This window comes from Camelus dromedarius, chromosome X (genome assembly GCF_036321535.1).
Source record: "Camelus dromedarius isolate mCamDro1 chromosome X, mCamDro1.pat, whole genome shotgun sequence".
NCBI classification, from domain to species: Eukaryota; Metazoa; Chordata; class Mammalia; order Artiodactyla; family Camelidae; genus Camelus; species Camelus dromedarius.
The window spans coordinates 107,610,168-107,622,112 of record NC_087472.1 but is presented as its reverse complement, the minus strand read 5'-3'; the positions used below and the strand labels follow the sequence as shown (position 1 = coordinate 107,622,112).

General features: G+C 39.8%; 1 long non-coding RNA gene across 2 annotated transcripts; it reads right to left on the bottom strand.

Moving 5' to 3' along the window:
• Positions 1–1,586: 1,586 nt before the first annotated feature.
• LOC135320089 (uncharacterized) lies at positions 1,587–9,550 on the bottom strand. 2 transcript variants are annotated; one of them, XR_010379262.1, is made up of 3 exons: positions 9,355–9,550; positions 4,597–4,664; positions 1,587–1,745 (listed from the first exon to the last, which is right to left on the bottom strand). It is a non-coding gene; the product is annotated as an uncharacterized LOC135320089 (long non-coding RNA). The 2 variants fall into 2 exon arrangements; XR_010379263.1 differs by lacking the exon at positions 1,587–1,745 and adding an exon at positions 3,050–3,166.
• Between the last annotated feature and the right edge of the window lie 2,395 nt (positions 9,551–11,945).

The following is an 11,945-nucleotide window of genomic DNA, read 5'->3' as shown; positions in this document are numbered from 1 at the left end:
GGGATAAACCAGTAGTGGCTAATGAATACTCTGTCTTATTATTGGGCAGACAGCGGCTTCGGCGTTTTCCATGCACTTTCTTATGTATTTCTCAGGACAGCACACTGAGGCCGGTAAACCACTACCTGGATTTTTTTAGATGAGGATATTAAGGCTCACAGAACTGAACTAACTTGTTCAAAGTCGCAAGGCTCATCAGTGGCAAAAGAGTAATTCAACTCCGGCCCTGAGGAGGCAGACCCGAGTCAGAAATCTCTCCATTCCCACGACGAGCCGGACACAGTGGCTGATTTTCCCTTAAGTTTGTAGGACATGACGTGATACACGTAAGATTACAAAACAACCAGCCTAGACATTTGATGCCACCTTATTCAGTAGTTGATTTTCTCTGGTGTACTTGAGCATTTCTTTACCTGGAATCTAGTCTGTGAAGTTAATAGGGGTGTAAATCCCTCAGAATCACCATCTGTGGGCCTCCCTGCTGAGTGTGCTACCAACTTGCGAAAAACAGATTCCAACTAGAGATTCTGTTAAAAATTCTCCAGGATCCTCTCGAAGCTACCAACACTCATGACCCACTGTGTGCCCTTGGAAAATCGACTTGGTCTCACAAAGTATCACCATAAGCCCTCTGCCTTTGAAGGTTAAGAAAACCTGGTTTATATGGCCTGGGTCAAAGCAGAGAGGAGGACAGAGAGGGGGAAAGAGAGAGATCAAGTGAAAAAGATAACAGAAAAAGAGAACACGAAAGAGAGGAGGAAAGGCAAGACAGGAAGGAGGGAAGTGGGGAGGGAGGGAGCTGACAGGAGGTTAAATCAGCAGGGCCAGGGAAAGTCTGCACTGATTGAGGATTTGAGGAAATGGACCAGGGGACAGCAAATTAGGAAATGCATAATGCATAGAGAATGCACTTTCTGGAACTGTCCTAGATCAAAGATCTCACAGAAGGGCCTGGAATCCATAAGTTTACTTTCAGTGCCAGAAAATGTTTCAGAAAAGCCTGCAAAAAAAGCCTGGGAAATTTTCTTTTAGGATCCCATTTGCCCCCAAAGAAATCAGCAAAGTGTTTTCTATTGCGCCAGGCACAATTTCTTCTGGACCCCAAATTTGCCAGAAGATGATTCTTCAGTCAAATAACACCCAGTATGAAAAGAAAATGGGAGAGGGAGAGAGACACTGTGGGCAAAGGGAAGTGCGTGGATGTTCTGGAAAAATAGCCCAAGCAGAGGAAAACTGAGTGATCATGAGTTACAGGGACCTGAAATATTAAATATTATCAAGAGAAAGGAGATAGCAGCATTTGTTAATTTCTGACATTTTCCTTTTGCCCTGGGGACCAGGAGCAGGAGGTTACAGCTGCCCCCAATTATCTCTGTGTTTCTTATCAGTTGTGACCCAATCTGTTCTGTTAAACTGCTCATCTGAATTGCAAACAAAATTTTGCAGATGGTGATAGACATCAAAAAGTCCAGGTCATATTTACATGGAATCTTTGTTTCAAGATACCTTTATTTGCATACAGTGTGGTAAATACAACGACAGAGTAGTGCTGCAATGGTGCTTGCTAGACAACTGGCCAGTACATCATCACAGCTCCCAAACTACTGAAGTCCGAATGGATGACAAACTTCCTGCCCTTGTCCAAACAGAGAAGTCCAAGGCATGGCAATTTACGGTTTCCAGGGTGCTCCTTGAGAGGCGTGAGTCACATCAGATTTCTGCAGTGTATTAGTTTCCTCTGGCTGCTGTAACAAAATACCACAAATTTAGTGGCTTAATGCAATACAGATTTAGTATTGTACAGTTCTGGAAGTCTAAAACAGGCCCATGGGGCTGCATTCCTCCTGGAGGCTCCACGGGAGTATCTGTTTCTCTATCTTTCCCAGCTTTTGGAAGCTGCTCCCATTCCTTGGCTCGTGGTTCCTTCGTCCATCTTCAAAGCCAGCAGTGAAGCATCTTCTCTCCTCTCTGAGCTCTGCTTCCATCCTGATATCTTCCTCTCTCTCCTAAGGACCCTTGTGATTATACTGAGCCACTTGAATAATTCAGGGTAATCTCGCCATGTCAAATCCTTAACTTCATCAAATCAGTGAAGTCCCTTTTGCTGTGTTAGGTAAGATAGTCAGAGGTTCAGGGGATTAGGATGTGAACATTTTGGGGGTCGTTATTCAGTACCACATGTGGTTTTAAGTGAGAGCAGCATATTAAAATGTAAGGTGTATGAACATATATGACAATTACAACCGTATATATATGTATTAATGTCCCGTGTATTTGATGCAAAAATATATATCTTCTTTAACACTTATTATAACTGTTTTAATGTCATTTGGGCCTTGGTTCTCCAGCTGAAAGGCAGGTAATATATAGTCCAGATAACAGAGCTGTTATATATCATGTTTTCCTAATTTATTGATGTGCAATTTATTAACGAAGATGCTGGAAGATCTATTAAGAGAATAGTTCTCTCCTCATCTGTCATCATCTGCCTAATCTCTTGTTTGCAATTCAGATGAGCAGTTTAATAGAACAGATTGGGTCGCAATTGATAAGAAACACAGAGATAATTGGGGGCAGCAGTAACCTCCTGCTCCTGGTCCCCAAGGCTATAGGGAAATGCCAAAAATTAACAAATGCAGCTACTTTCTTTCTCATAATAATATTTCAGTGCATGGATGGAGGAATGATGGCAGGGTCCTCGGTTGTTGACACTGACCTACAGATATCTAAGTATTGATGTACAGATATTCAAATATTGACATACATAACTAGACTTGGTTCTAAATATTGATATGCATCTAGATAGTAACATACAGAGCTTTCAATAACAGCAATAAAAATGTGACAACTCTCTGTAATTGATCACCCATTCTGCTTGGAACTAGACTGGGTGTTTTCTGCACATATCTCACTTACTACTTACCAAAAATTTCTGACACTGTATAACTACATTGATTTTATATAGAGGTGCCTGAGAATCAAAGAATAAGTAACTTGCTCAAGGCCAAAGCATTAGTTAGTTGCAATCTTGAGACAGACACCTACTGTTCTTTCTGAAGACTGCATGTGAGGAACGTCCCATTCCCAACAAATTCCTGTGTTCTTTCCTTTGGCTGACACATTGTAGATGTTTGGGAAATTTGAGTTCCCTCATTTTTTTAGAGGCCTGTGCAAGATCAGATTGGAATGAGAGTTAACCAGTCCAATATTGAAAACACAAAGCATCTGAACATTAGATACTGGAAACATAGCTCATCTTCATTATGTCCCTCTTTTTTTTCATTTCACTTCATCTTCAAGTTGGCTCAGTTCTTGTAGCTGAAACCGCTTAAGCATCATTACTGGTGTATAAATTTGCTACTAAATTTATTTCCTCAGTGATTCCTCACAGATGGTGGTAACTTCTCCTCATTGCCTTTCCTTTTTCAACCTACTAAGAAAAGCTCTCTCTCAACATCCTGCCACTGGCTCATATTCAACATATCAATTTGAAAGAAATAGCTGGAAGGTGCCACCAGTTGGGTGACAGTAAACAGTAGCAAGTGGGGGGGTCTGCTGGGTAGCATCAGGGGCCAGGTTTGTGGTCTTAGGTCTTACTCAACTCAAATCCCAGGGGTCATCAGTAACAATGATGAAGATAAATAGCCTCAAAAATAGAGATGTAAAAGGGGTAGCCGTGTTTCTCTCAGAGCTCCAGGAACATTGATAATCCCTAGGGGAGTGCCCCCAGGGAGAGCAATTCTGAAAGAAATGTCAGGCTTCTGTTTTGACAGGCTGCCTGGGAAGGAGGAGAGATGAGGTAGAGGGGCTCAGGCAGAGGAAAACGTCCTTGGGTTCCAGATCAGCGTCATGATGTTACCATAAACAGGCTCAGGTCTTTGTACATCAGTGTCCTCTTGCCTGGAGATTCCTTCAAGTGCATTTTTTTTTGATCTGCATATTTGCACATTATCTCTAATTTCATTGAAAACATAATTAAATGTGGACTAAGAGAGTCCACACATAATCTCCTTTTCACTTACAGAGACCAGCTTTTACTCCAAGTCATCTTGAGAACTGAGGCCATGTGATCTGAGTCCTCCTTGCCTTTCTCTGGAGATCAGGCCAAAGCCTGGTAATGAATATTCTAATTTATAGTCTTGTTCATTTTGTACAAAATCACACGTGCAAGAAGTCATCCTGGGTCCTTTCCCGACATTGTAGAGCAGTGAAAACAGCACTGGACTTGGAGTCGAAAGATGTGGGTCCAAGACTTGATATTCTACTTACTACTCATGAGACCTCCCTGAATTTCAGTGTTCTCATCATTAAAATGAGGAAAATAATACCAATGAGGAAGCATTGTTATGAAAATCAAATGCAATTGTGAAAACTCTTGATAAAGTACTTAGTGCAATACAGATGTAAATATTTGTTACATCAGGAAGGAACTGGGCAGTTTGGGGGACCTACAGCATGAAAAGTAATTAGTGTGGAGAGAGTCCCTAGAATGACAGGGTCATAGGGAACAATAAGAAACTATTCAATTGTTTTAGAGCCATAACAATTCTTGGAGTATCCCCAAGTTACAGATAAGATTCAGGCACTACATTTTACCTGCACTTCATAGGTGACAACGCTGGTTCTAGAAGCCAGGTCTTCTCATTCCCAGTCAAATTCTTGCTCTGTGGTAAGATAGCATTCCAAAGGATTAACACAGAGTACTTTGAACTATCCTCTTAATATATCTACAGATGGTCATGTATGTGAACCTCTAAATAAATAACTATTCAGTTTAAGGTAAAGCTTTGGAAAAAGACAACATCTAAGGGTTTATATACTCAGAATGCATTCCTAAGAACTGGAAATCAATATATTAGTTCATTAAGCACATTTAATTTGAACTTTTGCTATAATTATGGAACCATGTTGAAGCTGTCTAAGATATATACCATGTCATAGGAAACATGGCTCTTAGAAAACTCACAACCTAAGAGTGTGGAGGGGTTGTGACTGATGAGGAGGGATGAAACATGCACCATATCGCTTAGAAAAGCAAGAGGGTGGGGATGGCATTTAATGAGGCCTTGGATGATGCGCAGGGCTTTCTCAAATAGAGGTGACAGCTACGATCGGTCCATTGCGTGCCGATGGAAGAGTTGCCTGGCTTGGGAGGGCAAGCAGGGCAGCCGGGCTTTTATTGGGGCATTCTGGGAGGTAAGGCAAATACAGTCATTCAAAGCATATTCCATTATGTGTTCTAGATAGTTGAACCACATGTAAGATACTTTCTATTATCACTATTTCTATTTGTTATTATGAATTCAAAGTCTTATAGAAACATATACTCTAAATATAATGGACTGTGGCAACCACAGATTTTGAGTGCCTGGCATTTTTGTCCATCTTCCTTTCTCTGGTTCCTTTAAGAATCTTCTCCTCTCTTCTGTAAGGTCACTTACAGGGGAGGAAACATAAACCAGGCTTGACCCATCATGGTACATTACAGTAGACACAGTGATTGGTTCAGAGATGAGCACGGGGACCGTACTAGACAAATCAAGAGTCATTTTCAACCAGAGGTCTTAGGAGCAATCAATGTTTGCTCTTGAATTTGCTATAACAGAAGGGTGTAAATCTTGACTGGCACATAGAGGGTGACAAATATTCTCTCCTTGATCAAACTTTAGGTAGGCTCCTCTGAGCCTTCTTGTCAACTAGGCCTCAACCTTGGCCTTCTATGTCCATTCTTTCCTTGCTGGGCTTGCATAGCCCAATCTTAGTAAGCATCCTGCTAAGTCAGTTTATCAGGACCCACCAACGCTTGATATCTGATCACCTTTGATATCTGATCAAGTTTCTCCTCCCCGACTTTCATGTCTTTGGCCTGCCTTTAGCAAGAATCCGTCTACCCTTCATGTTTCTTCTGAGTAATTTTCCGTCTACTGACCCCCTCACCCTGCTCCTTAGCTATAAATCCCCACTTGTCCTTGTATTAGGAGTTAAGCCCAATCTCTCACCCCTATTGCAGTAATCTTGACTTAAGTCTTCCTTACAATTTTAATGTCAGGATTTTTTTTTTGTTTGTTTAACAGGGACTAACAGAACTCACTGAAGCTGAGAAATGGGGAAGCAAAGAATTGACCACATTTGAGACCCCGTGGCTGTGCCTGAAGCCAGACGCATCCATGGACAGGTCAGTTATGTGAGCCAGTTATCTCTTTCTTACGTAACCTAAATGGTGCTGGGTTTCTCTTACTTGCCATGGAAAAGGTCCTAGTAAATATAACTTGTTGCTGTTAGGAAACTAGACATAGACTAACCGGGTAAACTAATATTAAAGCTATAAATCCAAGAATGTTCAGATTTTCCCCAGGCTCTCCTTCTAATGGCAATGGGAATGGCAGCTGGCATTTCTTACGGGTATTGTGTTCTTTCAAAAAAAAATAACATTTTCAAAACTTCTGTTGTAAGGCAGACACTACGCTAGATGTTTTCATATATGCCACTATTTCATCCTGCCTCTCAAAGATGTCCTTATTATACCTAATACACAGAGGATGCAGCTGAAGCCCAACGTGTTTTAATGAATCTTGGACTGTCTCCTTCAAATCACAGTCTTTCTTCCACATCTTTCTGAATATCCTTTGACAAGGAATTCTTTCCATTGTTTTTTTTCTCTACTTAAGAAAAATTGTGGTGAAAATTTACCAAGCATTTTGCATTGTTTCTTGATTAGTTTCTTCACACTTAGGCAAATATGCTAGAAAAGAAAAAATCTTAGATCTATCACATTTAGTTTCTGTCCTTTCTTTAGATACAATATAATATTTACCTACTAGCAGGAAGGGAAGCCTCAGTGGATCAAGACATTAAACACTCCCTGTGATGGCACCAGGCTTTTGCTGCTTGCCTGCCTTGATGTGAAAGCCACCCAAGCTGTAGACATTTCCACAGCGCGGGGACAGGGTTCCACAGCCATCTCATGAAAGCACTCTAAGTTTCAAATCAGACAAGTAAGGTTTCTGTTTCATGGGTTTTTTTTTTTAAACCAAAAAAAATTTTTTTTGCCCCCTCTGGAAAGGAGACTACCATTCTGAGACTCTCATGAAACCCCTTGAATCCTAAAGGGCCAATAAATTTCACAATTGGACACCAAAATGATGGTCCCAATCTTAAATCAGAAAGAAGCTACATACTTTTAATTTAGCTGGGTTTCTCGAAAATGGGTATCGAATTCATCCTCCTTTGAGCCAAAATGCCTTTAAAAATGGTTCTTGCCTAGTTTTCCTCTAGAAGAAAAATACTCATGTTTGTTACCTTAGAAAAAAGCCATATTCTTCCTGTTTTTATAATTGACATCTCTACAAAGAACACAATCTGGCATGGTTGTTAGTATTGCCAGATATTTTATTTGATTTGAGACTGTGAGTAAAATATGATTCAGATGGTAGCTCAGGTTGTTACACTTCTGGGGAGGGCTTCTAGTCCATTCTTGAAGGGTCGAACACAGCATTCAGCAAAGTACTTGACATGCATGAACCAGTCAATAAATGAACGACCGGAATCCCGTAAATAGTGGGTGAAGATAGCTCACTTTCACTAAGAGCAGGAGGCATGATAGTGAACAAGTGAAAAACCAAGAGAGTCAGAAAGACTTATTTTATACTTGTACTCTCAAGAAATAATTTCAAGCACACAGTATCACAAAATCTGGCAACATCCACTCATCTGTGGCATTGAGTGGGTTATTTACAGTTGTTTCTGTTTTCTTGAGAAACAAAGCAGTAGAAATTTAATCAAATCAAGGCTTTTGCAAACATGAATATTTTACAATAATAATGTAGTGCTAAAGTTACAAATCATGGAAATGTGAGAGTCAAAATTGTTTACATTCTCTTTCCTTCCCCTTCCCCTCTACCCCCTTCCATCCTCTGCAAAAAAAAAAAAAAAAAAAAAAAAGTGTAAAAACACTTTTCAAGCATACTTCGGTGTGTGTCAATTCTAGGGATAAACCCAGGGCCCATTAATCACTCCCATATGAAACGAAAACCAAATCCACCCTCCGCCTTAAAAAAAAAATTGACTTTATTGTTTAGAGAAATTTTAGGTCACAGCAAATTTTGAGCATAAATGACAGAGAATTCCCATATCCCCACTGCTTCCACAGCCTCCTGGACTATGAACATTCTCACCAGAGTGGTACATTTGTTACCAATGATGAATCTATTGACAAATCATTACAACCCAAAGTCCATAGTTTACATTAGAGTTCATTCTTGGTGCGGTACATTCTTTGGTTCTGACAAATGTGTAACGGCGTGTATCCACCTTTATAATATCATACAGACTATTTTCTCTGCCCTAGAAGTCTTCTGTGCCTCACCTACTTATTTCTCCCTCCCCAACTAGCCCTGGAAACCACTGATCTTTTTACTATCTCCACAGTTTTGCCTTTTCTAGAATGTCTTATCGCTAACTCCCTTTTAAAGTAACTCAGGATCACAATGATAAATACAATTGTTTTATGGATATCCATAAAACCAAAAATCACTTATATTTCTCTGCTTGCTAAAGGTTACCATCGTAATGGATAGGTGAGCCACTATGGTAGGGGTTAAGTCTTAAACCCTCATTTCTGCTTCCAGAATTAAGACACAGTTGATTTAGAAATGGATGTCTAGTTCAGGAATATAAGATTTTTTTAATCAGAGAAAAAATTACTGTTAAGCAATTGAAGGAGAAATATATAATCACAACAATGGATGCATAAAATGCTTGTAATAAAATTCAATATTCACGATAAACTATCTTGGTAAATAAGGAGTAGGACAAAACTTCCTTAATGTTTTATAAAGAATATTTACCAAGAGATTATAGCAAATTTCTCACATAATGATGACATGTTAAATATATTCCTTTTAAAATCATGGGTAAGAAAATGTCTTGCTGTCGGTAGTTCTATTCATCATTGTATTGAAAATACTGGCCAGCAAAATTATTATAGGAATTGAAAAGGAAGGAAAAAGAACACTCATTATTCACAGATAATCTGGAGTTTTCCACATAGATAATCATTTTATTTGCAGGTAAGTGTTTGGAAATGCCAAATACAAAATAAACCTGCAAAATTAACACTGTTTCATTCCACCAGTAACAAACAGAAAAGAAAAAACATTACAACAGCGTCAAAATTTTAAAGTATTTAGGAATAATTGCCCCAGAGCTTTATGGAAATAATAGTTATTGAATGTTACAAAAGAAGATTAATAATATGGAGCATCACACCATATTCATAGAAATGAACACATGTATTAGCTATATTACCCCACACTTAGTATAAGTGGTATAAAAATAAGGGGTAGAAAAACAAACCTTTGTTATCTCACAGTTCCTGTAGTTCAGTTGTTCAGAAACAGATTAGCTGTGTGGTTCTGGCTTGGAGTCTTTTGTGAGGTTATAATCAAGATGTCAGTAGGGGAACATAGTGATCTGAGAGCTTGGTTGGGGTAGAGGATCCACTACCAAGAAACGTATGTGGCTGTTTGCAGGAAGCATCAGTTACCACATGGGTCTTTCCAGATGGCAACCTGACAGCTGACTTCCCCAGAGAGAGAGCCAATTAAGAGAGAGTCTCTGAAGTCATACTGTCTCTGCTGCTTATTTCTATTTATTTGAAACAAGTCACTGAATCAAGACCACACTCAAGGGGAAGAGAAATAGTTCCTACCTTTTGAAGATAATGTGCAAGAGTTTTTGGACATATTTTAAACTGCCAAAAACCTCAGTATTATAAAAATACCATTTGTCTACCAATTGATCAATAGATTCAGTGCATTCCTTTTCCTTAATTGTAAGCTTTGTATACATTTTCCTAAACACTTAGGTTTATAAGAATTTTTAAAAATGCAAACCTAAATAACATTTTTACAAATACAGGTGATAAAAACTCTAGGCCACAAACGATAAACACAAAATTGGGGATGAGATTTACCTCTAGAGCAGTGGTTCTCAAACAGGGGTGATTTGGCTTCCAGGGGACCTTTGGCAGTATCTGGAAACATTTTTGGTTTTCTTGTCTGGGGATTTTAATGCGTAGAAGCCAGGGATGCTGATGAACATTCTACAATGCACAGGGCAGCCTCCCACAGCAACCAGTTATCCAGTCCCAAGTATCAGTAGTGCTGAGATTGAGATACCTTGGGAGGGAAAGGGAGTAGGTTTGAGGTGGGGCACGTAGGGGAAAAATAATAGTAATGTTCATTTTTCTTGAATTAATGCAGCGATGCTAACATCGGTATATTTTATAATGATTCCAAAAACATGGGGAAGGGAGGGTATAGCTCAGTGGTAGAGCACATGCATGAGGTCCTTGGTTCCATCCCCAGTACCTCCATGAAATAAATAACTAAACCTAATTACCTTCCCCAACCCTAAAAACAAAACAAATAAAAAACATGTAACATAAATATTATTTTGTATTCACTTAGTAATAAACACACACACACAAAAAGTTGTTGAACCAACAAAACTTTAGACTCATTGGGCTTGGAAGGCTTGGGAACTTCCTGTTTTGAATGATTGCATAAATGGTTGTACCATTTCATGCTACATTTTTTTTCCCTAAGATAAAAGCCTGCTCAGAACATCTCTCTAGACTCAGCCTTTTATTGAGATCGAAAACAGCTCTTCAACATTAATCATATTTTGAAGAGAGCCTTAAACGCAGGCTGCACTTGCGAACTCTGACAAACCTTTTGGCAATTTCTAAATCAGTGTTTGTCTTTTCAAATCCTGCTGGCCATAAGTCATTGTTCCACCTCCTTTCGGGGAGGGTCAAAAAAATAAATTGAACAGTGAAGCAGAGACCTTTTAGCATTGGAAACATCAAGTGACCAGAGGCCTCCAAGATGTCACAGCTCAGGTGCCGGGTGAGCTGTCTTCAGCGCCCTGGCAGAACTCGCTGGCAGCCTGCGTCAGCGGCAGTCAGTGGACACTGGGCAGGTGAAAGCAATTCACTGTGAGCCCAAAGCCCAGACCAATCAGATTCTCTAGGGGGCGGGCCTAGGGCATCTCTAGCCTCCCTCTGAACTCGTACACGAGTTCGTGGTTACCTTCAACTTTAAATGAGTGAAAATCAAGTCTCCCGTGATTAGAAACAAATGCTATGTTTGTGCCACAGTTGCAGAGAGCTGAGAGCCTGCTATGTGTATCTTAACACTGGAATGAACTGGAGGAGACAGAATAAGAGATGGAATTTAAGGTAACATGTGATCTTTTTTACTTTTAGATTATGCTCTGATTTCCCCCTTAACCATGTCGTTGAATTTTCACACATGATAACAGTATTTTCCCCTGCAGCAGATGGGGCCTTTTATGAAAGAGGTTTTGCACCTTATTTTGTGTTTCATATGTCTAAAAATTACACATAAAAACTCCAAATGTGAGCAATTCGCCTAAACTCTGCCAACCCTTTGTGTTTTTAAACAGCCAACCAGGAGGCAGTGGGGCTATTCAAGCCTTAAAAGTGTGTAATGACCCCCATTACGGAAATGTGAAATGCTGTCCAATCTCAGAGAACCCCCAGTTTTGGTGTGAAAAAAACCTGCCAAATGCTAGCTTTGGGCAAAGAAGGATGACATGTTGTGAATCCAGAGGTGGAGTCAAAACCAGCCCAACAAAAGATGGTGCTTAGCTAGCGTTAGTCCCATTTTCAACTTTTGCCGTTTTAAGCATATTTTAAAATGGGACCCTTGACTGAGTAAATTCTCCGGGTAAAGGCAGCAGCTATGGCTGTCATGGCATATGGTTCTGCTCCAGGATTTCAGCAGAGTTTTGGAATGCTGAATATATAAAAAATTAAAAAAGAAGGAAAGATTCCTTTTGTTATTGAACCAGGTTCATTTGGCCTCAAAGCAAACGAAAATGCCGAGGTTTGTAGCCAAGAGGGGGTTTATTCGCAAGGC